This window comes from Leucopleurus acutus (genome assembly GCF_964270905.1).
Source record: "Leucopleurus acutus genome assembly, chromosome: 12".
Taxonomy (NCBI): domain Eukaryota; kingdom Metazoa; phylum Chordata; class Mammalia; order Artiodactyla; family Delphinidae; genus Leucopleurus; species Leucopleurus acutus.
Window position 1 is genome coordinate 32,950,602 of NC_139154.1, and position 14,677 is coordinate 32,965,278.

Sequence of the window (14,677 nt, forward strand, 5' to 3'; positions counted from 1 at the left end):
AATATATCATGCCACTCCCTTCTGGCTTGTAGAGTTTCTGCTGAGAAATCAGCTGTTAACTTTATGGGAGTTCCCTTGTATGTTATTTGTCACTTTCCCCTTGCTGCTTTCAATAATTTTTCTTTGTCTTTAATTTTTGCCAATTTGATTACTATGTGTCTTGGCGTGTTTCTCCTTGGGTTTATCCTTTATGGGTCTCGCTGCACTTCCTGGACTTGGGTGGCTATTTCCTTTCCCATGTTAGGGAAATTTTCAACTATAATCTCTTCAAATATTTTCTCGGGTCCTTTCTCTCTCTCTTCTTCTGTCACCCCTATAATGTGAATGTTGTTATGTTTAATGTTGTCCCAGAGGTCTCTTAGGCTGTCTTCATTTCTTTTCATTCTTTTTTCTTTATTCTGTTCTGAAGCAGTGAATTCCACCATTCTGTCTTCCAGATCACTTATCCATTCTTCTGCCTCAGTTATTCTGCTATTGATTCCTTCTAGTGTAGTTTTCATTTCAGTTATTGTATTGTTCATCTGTTTGTTTGTTCTTTAATTCTTCTAGGTCTTTGTTAAACATTTCTTGCATCTTCTCGATCTTTGTCTCCATTGTTTTTCCGAGGTCCTGGATCATCTTCACTATCATTATTCTGAATTCTTTTTCAGGAAGGCTGCCTATCTCCACTTCATTTAGTTGTTTTTCTGGGGTTTTATCTTGTTCCCTCCTCTGGTACATAGCCCTCTACATTTTCATCTTGTCTATCTTTCTGTGAATCTGGGTTTTGTTCCACAGACTGCAGGATTGTAGTTCTTCTTGTTTCTGCTGTCTGCCCTTTAGTGGATGAGACTATCTAAGAGGCTTGATGGGAGGGACTGGTGGTAGGTAGAGCTTACTGTTGCTATGGTGGGCAGAGCTCAGTAAAACTTTAATCCACTTGACTGCTGATGGGTGGGGCTGGGTTCCCTCCCTGTTGGTTGTTTGGCCTGAGGCAACCCAACACTGGAGCCTACCTAGGCTCTTTGCTGGGGCTAATGGCAGACTCTGGGAGGGCTCACACCAAGGAGTACTTCCCAGAACTTCTGCTGCCAGTGTCCTTGTCCCCTTGGTGGGCCACAGCCATCTCCCGCCTCTGCAGGAGACCCTCCAACACTAGCAGCTGGTCTGGTTCAGTCTCCCCTGGGTTCACTGCTCCTTCTCCTGGGTCCTGATGCTCACACTACCGTGTGTGTTCCCTCCAAGAGTGGAGTCTCTGTTTCCCCCAGTCCTGTAGAAGTCCTGCAGGAAATCAAATCTCACTAGCCTTCAAAGTCTGATTCTCTGGGAGTTGCTCCTCCAGTTGCCAGACCCCTAGGTTGGGAAGCCTGACATGGGGCTCAGAACCTTCACTCCAGTGGGTGGACTTCTGTGGTATAAGTGTTCTCCAGTCTGTAAGTCACCCACCCAGCACTTATGGGATTTGATTTTGCTGTGATTGCGCCCCTCCTACTGTTTCATTGTGGCTTCTCCTTTGTCTTTGGATGTGGGGTGAGTTCTTTTTTGGTGAGTTCCAGTGTCTTCCTGTCGAAGATTGTCCAGCAGCTAGCTGTGATTCTGGTGTTCTCACAAGAGGGAGTGAGAGCACGTCCTTCTGCTCCGCCATCCCCCGTTCAGGCTCCACTCCTCCACCACCTTGAAGGTCTCCTAGACACATACACTTTCATTTTCATAATACTTTTTTTTTAAGGCTTCTCCAGATATTATCATTTTCTTTAACACTTTGACCTCTGTGACACACAAGTTCAGGATCAAGATTCCAAAAGATAATGAAGAAAGGGCCACCAGCTGCTCTGTGCTGGCCTTGCTTTTCCTACTGATTAGTACAAGAAGGGGCAAAAAATTCTAATGCAGAGCAACTGTTCTTTTCTCACTGAAATCAAAAGCCTGTAAAGGACACTTGGAAGGATGGTGATCAATGAGAGTTATTTTTTTGAATGTGAAAAAGAAGAGGATTTTAAAACAACACCCATGGAGTCAAAGTTTAGCTTCATCATAAGGCAGCCCCTCTTAGGTGAAGGCTAGATGCTGGTTACAAAGTTCAGTGTTTAGGTTTGGGTTTGAGAGATTTTTGTTTGTTTGTTTGCTGGTTATACAAGAGCCATAATCCATAAAATATAGCAGATATCTCATGGGTCTAGTTCTCCATGCTTGCAAACATTTAAAATTGCACTTGTGTTGCATTAAAGATTTATAATGATCTCACCCACAAATATAAATGTTATCCCACACGGGATAGAAAGACCTAGAAACAGAAGCAGGGAACAGCTGAATGTGAGCACTGAGTCATAAATTCATAACACTTACAGCTTTTTAACAAACCCATTATAAATGTGACTGATTTCCATTGAATTTATGGGATTTTGCAGCCAGGTCCAAGAATGTTTTTTGAAAACTAAAAATTTAGAAACAACAACATATAGTTTGGATTTCCATGAAAATGCCTATGGTGTCAGGTAACTGACAAGACAACATATAAACAGTCCTCTGTGGATGGTGACATCCCTAAAATCATTGAAGCAAACTACAGGAGGCCTAAAGCCTAAAGGCCTAAAGACGTCAATGGTACATGTAACAGTGGGTTTCTAGGGGAAAGGTCCAGTAGAGCAGGAAAAATCCTATTTTTTGGTAAGACGAACAAATTGGGATTCAAAATCCTCCCTAGCTAAGTGATTAGCTGGCTAAGTCACTCTTCCCTAGCTAAGGGATCACATCAGGGGTTTAATCCTTCAAACCTCATTTTTCTATTTTAAATAAGTCATCAAGTTATCGATGAAGCCTGTATTCTGCACTCAGCACTGTGCTAAATGTTCACATATATTATCTCATTTTAGCTTCACTACAACTACATGAAGCTGTTTTAATCCCATTTTACACATGAGAAAACTGAGATACACAGAAATTAGCCCTTTGCCTAGATTTTCCAGCTAATAAATGTGATGAGATTGATATGTAGGCTGTATGGCTACAAATTTCTTCTCTTGATCATTATCCTAAAGTCCTTCACTCGACATTGCAAGTAACTGGATCCCCTTCAGAAAACAATATACTAATGAATAAGGGATCCAGGACACTGTTTCTTAATTCCTTTTACTGAGATAAAATGATATCTCATCCACGATCACTTTCAGTAATTCATTGCATTGTACTAAATTTAGGTGACAGAATCTGCCAAGCTACTGGCCACTGATCCACCTAAGATTTCTTCTTCCCCTCAAACAGGCACAACCCTACTGCAACCTGGGAATCAGAGTGTGATAAACCTTTGTTCCAGGCAACCTCAGCACAGCCCCTTCAGTCCTGGACTTGTAGAGTCACATTGTTTTAGGTTTTCAATGAAAGTGCATCTCATCTTCAAAGAAGAGCCTGTGTCTCCCCGGGAACGCCAATATATTCAATTATCACTCACATGAGGAGCAAACAAACGTTGATCGAGCACCCAGTACATGTCAGGTACTGCACTACAGGCCAGAATATCAGGGGGGACATGACCCAGATGCTGCCCTTGGACCTTATGATTCAGGAGGAGACGAACAAGGGACAGGCGACAGCATATTGTGCAAAGTGTTCATCAAGGGAGCCTGAGGTCTCAGGGAAAGCTTCCTGGAAGATGCAACCTCTGAGCTGCACAAAACCTGGGAAGATACCAGGAGAATGTTCAAGAGAGCCACACAGGAAGGCAGGCCAATGACGCACAGCTGGCCATCAGGGCGGCAAGGCACAGGCTGAGCTCTGCGTCAGGCTCAGCTCTCGTGGGAAGAAGGGGGATCAGAGGGGATCTCAGAGGCAGGGAGGACAGTTAGCGGTCATTGCCACAGTCCCAGCACAGGTACTGGGAAGAATCGTACACTGAGAACAGGAATGAGAAGGGAGACAGCAATGACCGATACCAAACATCTTACCAAGATGAGGGTTCATTTCTTCACTCAGTGAACAAACTCCACTAAGTGCCATAAAGTGTGTGTTAACACATCTGTGCCTTTACCATCAGTACTGGAAATAGAAAAGACTCAGCACAAAGAGACTGCACAGCTCTTTGTTCTGGATACAGCCCAGTGAGAGGTGAATAAAAAGATTTGAGAATGAATCAGAAAAAGGATGTACTTATAAAATTATGGTATCACATTTGATTTGCAGGAAAAGTTAGAAAATTCCAGTGGTTTCTGTTTCCCTTTCCCCGAAACCCAGCCCATAAGCAGTAAACATTCTGTATCACTAAAAACTATTTTGCAGTTAAGACATTGTGTAGGTCTGATTAACAAGCTTGATGTATATTTCCGTACACGCAAAGCAAAATTCCACTGAGTAAGAAGTATTCAATATCTCAGGGAAAAAAAGGCAAAGAGTAATAACTTTTCTTTCCTCTGAGTCTAGCAGTTAATCTCTATGCTGGACAATTTTTAATAACATTGGATGCACCATGGGATTTTAGGAAGTTCTCATTTAGTTTTGAACCCTCTCAAGTTATAATTTTCCTTCTAGCTCAGATGGATCTTTTATCTGTCGTACCCTTAATACCCCTGCTAATCTTAGTATAGAAAAGCTTCATAATTTGAAAAGGAGAAGTTTAACAAGACACGAAGCTGATTGTTTGCACAATCTGAACGTCTAATTGAACTATAGTATTCTAAACCATGCTTGCGTGCGGGGAGATAATTTTTCCTTCATTTCCTATTTTATCAGAAAATTAACCTTCATTTAAAACACTGTGGTCTGAAACACTTTTAGAGCTACGTCCTCTCTGCTGTTCAGGAGAATTTGAATTTTAAATTTGCCGTCCCGGTCTCTCAAAATGACACAAACTGCAGATGCTTCCAGGACCAGGTGTTTATGATCAAAACCAGACATCAGAATGTGACCCGTGTCCAAAGTACTGTAACTGCCAGCCAAGGGGACTATGTGACCAAGTCTCTTCTTATTTTTCTAACCTTTAGTAAAGTAACAAGGCTCTGACTTTGCATAGCAATCTTTTTGTCTGAAAACCTGAGGGCCCCACAGATATTTCATTTGATTGTCTGAACACTGAAAGCATTTATTAAGTATCTCCCTGCATTGAGAACTCAGCTGGGCCCAACACAAGCCGACTCGGATCCTGTGATGGTGAGGCAGAGTTGGCTGCAGAACAAGTGAAGTTAGGTAATGCATTTGACAAACAGCGCTGAGCGCGAACCGCTCATGACACATATGTAACCAGAGTGAGCCCAAGTTCATCTGGGGTCACCTTGTCTTGTAATAGCCTGATAAAATAACGCAAACTTCAGTCTCACAAACTGCTAATATTTCTTCCAATAATTCAGTCCCCCTCCAAAATATTGCTGAAAGTTCCAAGAGAGGGTGCGTGATAGGAGGGGACCCACTCTCATATCTGACCATGCGTTACAGGCTGAATCATGCCCCCAAAAAGAGATATGTTCCCCTCCTAGCCTTCAATACCTGTAAATGTGACCTGACTTGGAAATAGGGTTTTTGCAGATAATTCAAGTTAAAATGAGGTCATCAGGGTGGCCCTTAGTCCAGTATGATGGGTATCTTTATAAGAAGAGGGACGTTTGGACACAGACATATAGGGGTAATGTCATGCGATGACAGAGGCAAAGATTGGAGAGATGCTGCTGTCAGCCACAGATAACACGCCAGAAGCTGGAAGAGGCGAGGCAGGACCTTCCGACAGATTTCAGAAAGACCATGGCTCTGTCGACAGCTTGATTTTAGACTTCTAGTCCCATAACCACAAGAGAATAAGTTTCTGTTGTATTAAGCCACGCAGTTTTGGATTCTTTGTACCCGCAGCTCCAGGAAACAATCTGCCATCCCAGCTACATCTGTACCCTCTGCTCTAAAGGTAAGTGCGGATCCAGGTCTTTAATTCCCCAGAATATTCCTAACCCAGTGCTGTCTTGTGGAACAGACTTCTTCTGAAGGTTTGGCCATAAAAGAGGGAAATTACTGCACAGAACCAGAAATAATATCCAACGTGCCTACTGTCAAAGCTTTTAACCAGCAAAACTAGCAGAAACCCTGGCGGAGGTCCCAGGCTGTCACCTTGCTGCAAGGCCAGCTCCTTCCCCAGAGAGCTTCTCCCACTGCCCACCACCATTCCCAGCTACAACCCCCATTTCTAGGATTTGCCTAGAAGCTCCTGATTATTCTATAGCCGAAGGACCTCCGGACCCCAGGGAGGCACCTTGTGTTCTTTCTATGAAAAAGAGTTAAACCCCCGTGATCTCATCCTCCCAGCATTAGACTCGCCCCACAACCATGATCTGATCAAAGAACCAAAAGGTTCCTTCACAGCTGTGGGTCCTCATCACAGAGACTCTAGGAAATGGTTTACAGATCGGGTTGGAAGAACCCACTGCCTCAGAATCATTTGCGATGTTTGATAAAAATGCAGATACCTGGGTTCTGCCCCAGGCCTGGTGAATTACAATTTCTGTAGGAGAAGTTTAGGAACCTGCACTTTAAAAGGATCCTGGTAACCTACGGCCACAGTTTGAAAGGCATCAGCACAAACTGCAGCCAGCCTTGAGAACAGCAGTACTTCCTTCCTTCTGCATGAAAACAGCATGAATAAGTAGAGAAACTGATAAAATCTTCTGTGACGTCCCCTTAGCAAAGTCAGACTTTCCAAGTACAGCGACTCTCACCTACCCTCCCCCCTTACTTTCCCCAGCACACATGACCCCTCTCCATGCATCCTCCCAGCTCCTCTGTCTGTGAGGTCTTCAGCCCCTTTGCCCTTGAACTTGACCCCTGATGCCACTTCTCAGGGGAGACTTCGGGGGCTCCCATCAGAATGAGCCACCCCTTCCTCTGTTCTTCTCCACTCCAGGGGCTCTGCCAGACCCCCTTTGACATTGACCTACACCTATACGTGCAGATCATAGGTCCCCGGGGTCCAGAGACCCTCCTTATTCTGGCCTCCCTGTGTCCCAGTATCTACTGAAACTTGTTAAGATCACCAACATATATTTCCTGAATTAATTTAATGAAATGATTCAAATCAAGTTATTTGATCTTATTAGAATTTAGCTCTCAAAACAACTCTCGTTCCTCAGCCCACGTACCTGCTCCAGCGTATGTAGAAACATACGGATGGTGGCCTGAGCGGTCCTCACCTGCTCATTCCTTTCTCTTTCCCTCCTGTCCGTCTGCCCCCGGTAAGAAGGAGTCACCCATCCATCCAACAAACATTCATTGAATTCCTGCTTACCTCCCAGCGATGGACATACATAACCTAGGGCTCTACTGCTGATGAAGTAACAGACTTTCAGAGAAGAGAGAAGTTAACCAATGATGCGTGATAAAGATGAACCAGTCCTATTGGAATCTAGAGGGAACCGTCCAAACAGCACGACCCAGTCAAGAAGGACATCACAGAGGCGGTAGGAGCCTAGTGTTGACGGCAGGAGTTGTAGAAACGGACGACAACATGACTAAAATTACTCAAGGGCCTGTGTGGCTTCAGCATTAAAGCACAGACTGTATTTGCTTAAGGGAAATATGTAAACCTTCTGAGCCTCAGTTTCCTCACCTGTGGTACAGAAGTAATGGGAGTTTTTGAAACAAAATATTATTCATGAAGTCCTTAGCAAAGTATGTAATAAGCTCTAAATAACTTTACATTATTATTAAGGAAAAGGGGTCACTTTACAAGATAGATCCCAGAGCAGAAGGAAGACTGAAAATCCAGTCCCAGGAGCGGGGAGCCGGGCAGCTGTTCAAAGGCCTGGCCCTTGGACTGCTCGGCTCCAGACACCTGCAAGCCAGGCTCCATCAGCTTTTGCAATTCCCAGGAGAGATTCTGATTGGCCAGCTTGGGGCAGGGGTTGGTCACAAGGCTGAGGCCCCAGGGGGGGACTGAGGCTCGGCCATGGCGCTTTGCAAGAACATTCCAGACAAGGACACTGACAGACCGTGGCTTTGGAAGCAACCTAGGAGGCCTGGTAGAGCTGGATCTTGGGGTTTGTGCGGAGAGTAGCAGAAGGAAAGGAGTTTGGATTTTCTCCTATGGGCAGTGATGCTAAGATGGGGACACAGAGCCTTGTTCCTGAGACACAGGTCTGAGGTGGCTCCTTGAAGGCACCGTGAGGCACTCAAGCCGGAAACGAGCCCACCTCGCCCTCTCCAGGGCCCAGCCCCCGCAGGAGGACTCAGGCCACCAGACACTCTGGTCTCCTCCAGGAGGGGTCTGTGGCCCAGGGGACGGCTGGATGCACTGATAGAAACGTGTCCAGGGTCAGATCACCTCCGTGCAGGACACAGGTCATTGCTAAATGACTCTCTGAGCTCACGTACATACAGCTGCCGTGCACGAGCTCCTGGGATACAAGATAAAATTTTCACTCTACTTGGCCCCCAAATTCAGCAGAATTTGGATCTTTTCAAGTGTTTTAAAAACAATCTGTGCTAATGGCACAATGTTCCTGCTAATGCCCTTTGAGGGCCAAATTTTCAAAAAATGGCAAATAAATTTGTTTGTGGTTCCCATGTGTGGTTTTATGGGTGGGTATAAACACTGGAGCTGAAGTAACAAGCTGATTTTTCCTTGTAAACATTGACACTAGGGATCAGATGAGGTGTACATTGGAAAGGTTATCATCCACGTCTAAGGAAAAGGGGTGGGCCGTCCTCAGTTAGGGGCATATTGTCCAGACAGAGCCAGAAGGAATGTTCTCTTTATATTGGTCCTTAAGAGAAACCAGGCTGGTCTGTCTACACAGCTGGCCAGAAGAACACCAGCTGTGGCTTGTCCCCTAACTGAAGCATGCCCCCCACCCTTTGCTACTCTCGCTCCCTGCCTCAGGTATCACCCCAGACCGCCCACCCTAGATGCCGCATATCCCAGGCTCTCTGAGCCCGTAATTACCTGAATTTGTTCCAGCACAGCCTTGTTTGGAATCAGACTTCTAACCTCAGTGTACCTCTACCCACATCCCCCTGGATTCAGATTTGTTCCCTTCCTTAACCTCTGAGGTGCCTGGGGGCCAAATGGGGCCCTTGCTGCCAGCCTGAGCCCATCAGAATCCCACCTGACCTCACAAAAACCCAAAGAGTCTCATGATTCAGCTGAGCATGAACTTCCGTGTCACTGCATCCTGATTACGAGAATTAACACTGAAGCAAGCGGCGAGATTGAAGGCCTGGGTGGAGGTCTCCGCGGTCCTCTGTTCCCAAATATATGAGATGAGGCTACGGTCAGGGCACACATCCTGGGTTGCTCCAGGATGGTGGGACCAGAAGCTTAGCACTGCCTGGTGCCTTTTCTGGTGGCTGGGCCTTGCCCGTGCTACGCCAGCTGCCCCAGCGTCTACCACCCTGGCTGCAGCCACTTGAGAGGGAGAAGCAAGAGTGCGACCAGCATCACCAGCACCACCCAAGGGTGGGGATGATGGGCTGCTTCAAATATAAAGAAGTCAGTCGTAGAGACGGCCCGAAGGTTTGCGTGTGCTGAGTCTTCCCCCAGCGAGAGAAGCAGCAGGGATGGACTGGAGGGGAGAGCTCGCTTCACCCACAGCTCTCACGCAGGTGAGCCAGGCAGGGGTCCAGGGAAGGGGGCTCTGAGGGGGCTGACACCGCGAGAAGAGGCAGCGGCTCACATCCAGGCCACATCACCTGCAGGAATGTGCCCCGGGGAAACCAGGGAGCTTCTGGAAGACAGGGGGTCTCAGGTCTTCCCTGACATGTGAGCCTCCCTCCCTCCAGCCTCACCCTGGCCTCCATTCTCCGCATTCGGCCCCATGCAAGCTGGCTTTTCATCGTCTACAGCCCTCCCTATAAACGCCGGCTGTGCACACCTGCCCCACGGCCGTCCACACAGAGGCCTTTTACCCCATCCCCGCACGCTGCCCACATGCCTTCCCTCTACACAACACAGCACAGACAGCAAAGGCTCACTGAATAAAACGCATATTTTATTTTTGAATCCAGTCTACGTCCCCATCAAAGAATGTAGGCATGAAGGCAGACATTGTCTGTTACTTCACTCTTATTCACTGTTTATTGGGATCGTGAAGCTTTCCTGCCAAAAAGAAAAAAAAAAAATCCTTCCACCCAGCTAATACCTGATTCTCAGAGAAACTTCCTTTTATTGTCACCCATAAAAGCCCTAGCTTATTTGCATGGCAGAGATTAGGTTTTATTGGATCCCGACACTCAGATCAGTTCATGAAGAATTACTCAGCAGAGGACTGTTTAGTTTGGCAGTTCCTGGCTTCACAAAATTTTGTTTTGGTGACTTGGAATTTTCCAGTACATTTTCTCGAGCTTTAAAAACAGATCTGATCCAATCATTATTTCTCTCTCTCCAGAGTGTCTACATTTAGCTTCAGGATTTATCAATGACATCTTCTCTAAGCAAAAGAGACGCGTCAGCCAACAGTGTGTCTGGTTTAGAAATGGAGAGCTGACACTTGTTTCTTCTCTGCAGCCATCGGTGAGTGCCGGCTTTCCTGGAGTGGTTTTGAGGGAAACGGCGAATTTTGGAGTCTCGCTGGCCTGTCAGGTCCTGGTCCAGGCACCACAGTTCTGAGTGGAATATTGCCAAGGGCCATGAATCAAATACAGTCTAATTGTCCTCATTAACGTGCTCTTGACTATGTCCACGTGTCGACTCCGGACTGGCTTTTGGGGATGAGCTGCCCCTGTGAAGTTGAAGTCCTCGCATCCAGCAGGCTGTGTCATAGAGGACCCAGCAGTATGATTCTTCTAAAGGCCGAGGGCGATGTGCCGGAGGGCACGTCTCTGCCAGCCACTGGTCCTTCTGGCCAGGATGGTGCTGGGTCGCTGGCCAAGCCAGGCTGAGTGGTGATGTCAAATGTTCCTGCCGTGAGCTGCCTTCTGACTAAACGGAACCCTTGGGTAATGGTGGAGCAGCTTCCTCTCTAAGCTCAGCTCTGAATCTCATTAAGGACTCCTATCCTTCAGAAAGCACTTCGCTGGGTTTTGCCAGAGGCAGAAAGGTCTTACCCCACTAATTGGTGCTTACATAAAAAGAATAAACACTACCGAATTTATCCTACAGCCGGCCCCTGCTTTTACCCACTGTGAAGTTATTATGACCGGAGTAAATGCTTATTTTATAAACAAATACCCTGAAAACTACTCTGCATATCGGAATTGTAAAGGAAAGAATTATTACTCCTTGTTTTTAGAAAACTAAATTTTGTAGTCGAACTTCCTTTGCTACTGAAATAGTAGACCCAGCATCCAAAAATAAATTCATCCAAAGATAAAATTTTCATCCAAAGATGAAATTTTGGATCCCTACATGAAACGAATTTTGACGCCCAGAAAAGCTATGAACTGGACAAGACCAAGAACATTTACTCAACAGTATAAGCCTCCCCGTGAGCATATTTTCTTGGTTCCCTGCCTTAGGCTCAGCTCCCACCCCCCTCACCAGTCCCTTTCCAACACAGCTACTACCACCCCCAGGCTGACAGCCTACCACAGTGGTCCCTAGGGCCCTCATGGAGCTGAGCATTCAGTGGGGAAGACAAATAAACCAAGAAAGAAAGAAATAGATAAATGTGAAAGTATCAGATGCTTTTGCATATTCAAATATCCATGTAAAAGTCATTGCTAGCAGATTCTTCCAATGCTAGTCTGGGTTGTTCGAGAAGAACCTAACCCTTGAACCCCACATCTTTTAGTTCCCATCTGAGTCTCCTCAAGAAAAACACCAAGGCCCTTGTTCCTTATTATAATTTCATGTGTAACACGCACCCAGATGGTGAATGGTTACCTAGCGTTCAGAAAATGCTGTGGGTTGCTTTCACTCAGGGCATTTTTCTTTTTTTCTTTTTTTTTTTTAAGATGTTGGGGGTAGGAGTTTATTAATTAATTTATTTATTTTTGCTGTGTTGGGTCTTCATTTCTGTGCGAGGGCTTTCTCTAGTTGTGGCAAGCGGGGGCCACTCTTCCTCGCGTTGCGCGGGCCTCTCACTATCACGGCCTCTCTTGTTGCGGAGCACAGGCTCCAGACGCGCAGGCTCAGTAGTTGTGGTGCACGGGCCCAGTTGCGCCACGGCATGTGGGATCTTCCCAGACCAGGGCTCAAATCCGTGTCCCCTGCATTAGCAGGCAGATTCTCAACCACTGTGCCACCAGGGAAGCCCCAACTCAGGGTATTTTTAATTGAAAAAATCCTAAAAGCTAACGACAGCCATGGGGACCGACTTTTGCCCATAGACTTGGGACAATCTCCACCCATGTGACAATGGGACCCAATAACTCTATGCAAAGGGTCCTCCTCCTAGGAAAACCGAAGTACTTGATTCTTCTTAGTGAAATGTCACAGAAAGGCAACTTGCAACCAGTGCTGGAGAAACTCTCCTCTCTCTCTAGGACAAGCTTGTTCAGTGCTTCCTCAGAACCAATATTTACTGGGAGAACAAGCCCATTTTCCCTCAGTTTCTTTGCCGCATGCTGGGTCACTCTTACCAGAGGTGTGGGGTGGCCTTGTCTAAGCACCAGAGCTGGAGAGAAAACATGGGTCACTGTTTGGATTCCGTAATTTTTACCAAATAATAAGACTGCCTGCCTCTTACAGCCAAAGGTCCTGCAAAAACAGTAGATACTACGGGCAACACGAGCTTTAGACACAGTAAACCTTGTCTCCAGTTCAGCTCCAACAACTACTCCCTACCTGTGACTTTTGCCAGTAAACTGAAAACGATGACCACAGGTGAGGATTGAATATGATACCATGTGCGTCCAGAATGTGGGTGGCACTCACCAAACAGCCAATGTATCATTGTTAATGGAATTCTTGAGGCTGCTTAAATCTCATGTTATCTTTGTTGTGATCACTGAAAGAGACTTGGTTGTTGAAATAATTTGGTACTGCGGGAAGAACGTGGGCTTTTGGCATCTAACAGAGCAATCTCGGCTTCCAGTTAACCCGCCAGGAGTCGGGCGACGTCTAATGCATGTGGTAGCTGGACGTACCAGTGGCTTCAAATCCCTCCAGTGTTTTTTGTGTCTCCCCTCTTGACTCTGGGACTTCTCTTTGTACTGACCCTCAGAGACAGTCTGTATCTTACAAATCTTTCAAGTTAATCTGCTCTTGTGCTGCGTGCTGGGGATAGGAAGTGGGGGAGGGGCACGTTCTATAATCTTTTTCTCAGTGTTTAAGTTCTGCTCTCTTAGTAAATTTCAGTTACACAGTAATGTCATCATCTATAGTCACCATGTTTTGTATTACATCCTCAGACCTTAATCATCCTAGAGCTGAAAGTATGTACTCTTTGACCAACCTTTCTCTATTTCCCCCACGCCAACGCTGGCAACCACTTTTCTACGCTCTGTTTCTATGAGTTTCAAAAATTTTTTTTTAGATTCCACATATAAGTGACACATACCATACAGTATTTGTCTGTCTCACTTCACTTAGCATTAACACCCTACAGGTTCATCCATGTTGTGGAAAATGGTAGGATTTCCTTCTTTCTCGTGGCTGAATAATATCCCATTGTACATAGGCCACATCTTCTCTATCCATTCATCTGTTGATGGACACTTAGGTTGTTTCCATATCTTGGCTATTGTGAATAATGCTGCTATGAACCTGGAGTGTAGTTACCTCTTTGAGGTCCAATTTTTATTTCTTTTGGATGTATACCCAGAAGTGGGATTGCTGGATCATGTGCTAGTTCTATTTTAAAATTTTTGAGGAACCTCCATACTATCTTCCGTAGTAGCATCACCAGCTTGCTTTCCCACCAACAGTGCACAATGGTTCCCTTTTCTTAACCTCCTCAGGATCCAGCCTGGGTCTGGGTCTTGGACTGTGGTGTTTCTGTGCCTTCCCAGGGGCATAGCTATTATTGTTTTCCTTCCCCTTCTTTCACATTAATTTGTGTCTATACCTAATCAATTTCCTTAAAGCGGTGTCCTTTGTTTACGAGTTTGTTAGTTTATGTTTTTTTCTCTGAGGTGAAACAGGAAGGCTAGAAAGTACGAACCATCTGCTCTCCCTGCCATTCACCCACACAGCCAGACTCCAGGTGACACACCTAGAACACAGCTCTGCGCCTGTCTCTTCTGCTAATCAGCAGCCTTCGGTAATTCCCCAAGTCAACTAAGTCTCACCTCTGTGCATTAGATGCCCCAGCAGGCTTGAAAGGGAACGAGTGGGGTCCAGTCTCTAGCCTATTTTTCATGATATTAGTCTTTGGTGGAGTCTTACGTCTGGTTGGTCTTCAGGGGACTCCTGTGTCTCGTGGGTCTTGGAGGAGGCCATGTCTCCTTGGTCTTGGTGGAGGCCCGTGTCTCACTGGTCTTGGTGGAGGACTGTGTCTCATTGGTCTTGGTGGAGGACCGTGTCTCATTGGTCTTGTTGGAGGCCCATGTCTCATTGGTCTTGGTGGAGGCCCGTGTCTCCTTGGTCTTGTTGGAGGCCCATGTCTCATTGGTCTTGGTGGAGGCCTGTGTCTCATTGGACTTGGTAGAGGCCTGCATCGGAACTTCTTAAAAGGTCACCAGAAGATCCTAATGCGAAGCTTAATTTTAGACCCATAGGTCTGTGGCCTTGTTCCTCAGTGTGGTCTCAGACAAGCAGCATAGACATCACCTTGGGCTTTGTTATTAATATAGTCTGAACTCCACCCGAGACCTACTAAGTCCAGACTTAAGTTTTATCAGATGCCATCCAGGT